This window comes from Lucilia sericata, unplaced genomic scaffold, assembly GCF_015586225.1.
Source record: "Lucilia sericata isolate MDLA Ls3-8-SP2 unplaced genomic scaffold, ASM1558622v1 Contig000704F_arrow, whole genome shotgun sequence".
NCBI lineage: Eukaryota > Metazoa > Arthropoda > Insecta > Diptera > Calliphoridae > Lucilia > Lucilia sericata.
Window position 1 is genome coordinate 105,111 of NW_023994707.1, and position 1,680 is coordinate 106,790.

The following is a 1,680-nucleotide window of genomic DNA, read 5'->3' on the forward strand; positions in this document are numbered from 1 at the left end:
GTCACATATTATTTACTTCAAAAGCAAAAGAGTGGTATTGGCACTAACGAAGTACGGTAGGTCAAATGGAATGGGATCGTTTATGCTCTTAGAGTACATTTTAATGATCATCTGTCAGATCTTGAAGTTAGGGAAATGTTAAGGGAAAGAAAACAAAATATGAATGAAAGTTTCGATGATTTTTATCATTCAATTTTACAACTTTGCGATCGACTTAAATTTCCATTGAGCGAACAGGAATTAATAGAAATTCTAAGAAGAAATCTTAAACCTTATTTAAGAAGGGAGTTATTTTATCTCCAAATAAACAGTGTTTCCCATTTACGTCAATTGATCTTGAGAAGAGAAACTTTGAGCAGTGAATTAGAAAGAAATCAAAAGGTATTTAGAAGGCAAATTAATGAGATTGATTTGGACGCAAATTTGGAAGATAAATTATTAGAAGATGTATGTGAAATTAGAAGACAAAAGGAAGAAGTAGGAAAGGAAAAAACAATTTGTTGAAACTGTAGAAAAGTTGGCACTAGGTATATAGATTGTTTGGAAGACAGAACTATATTCTGTTATAGGTGCGGTTTGATAGGTGTTTATAGACCACAGTGTGAAAAATGTCATGGAAACTCCAAAGTGAGCGTCAGCAACAACAGCAGTTTACGCTCGAAAACCCAATAGATTTAACATCTGCAAAGACAACATCTGTTCAGAAAAGTGAAGTGTTAAAAATTTATAAATTAGATTGTAGTACTCAAACACAGACATTTCCAGATATAAAGAATAATTATAAGCCAATTTTGTTTCCGTTAAAAGCCAGAAAACGAATTTTCTGTGAATCTATAGAAACATCATTTCATAATAATAATAAAATAGAAAAGAATAGTAAAAGAAATACAAGAAGAATAAGAATATTTAGTTGGCAGGAAGATTTCAAATGTGGGATTCATTCATGATATATTAACGTAAGTCTGATAATATCTTACACGTGAAAACCTCGTTTACTATCTATTTGAACAAAAGCTCCCAATTCCAAGAAGAATATATTTAAATCTTTACAAATAAGTTTTAAATAGTAAAAAAAAAAATTAAATAGTATTCTTAAAAATTTCATAAATAAAAAAAAAATTTTTTATGAATTAGAAAACTATAGTGTAACTAGCTATAAAAAATAGTAATAAATAAATAATAAAATTTAATGATTTAACGTAATACAATATTAATTAAACAAAAAGAAAAAGAAAAAAAAAACATAATGAATAAAAGAACATAACATTTACGTACATAAAAGAAAAATTAAATTATAAAAAAAAAAAAATATATATATATAATAATTTCAAATTATCCATTAAATTTTCATATACATTCCAAAATTTTGTAAATTACTGACATTTTTCCTTTAGTTTAAAACAAAAGAAGAAAAAAAAAATACGTTGTAGTAAAACATTACAAGATTAATTTTCATTCATATCTTGATTCATTCGTTTCTTTATCTTTGCTTCATTGATCTAATTAGATCAACATCTTTCAAGAGTAGAACTTTCATTTATTTTTTTTTGTTCTCTTTATAGTATGTAAACATGAATGAAATGAAATATGAATGAAACTTATCTAATATAACTTTATATATATACATATATATATAACTTTTTAAATTTAAGATTTTTGTTGTAAATACTTAGACTTTCT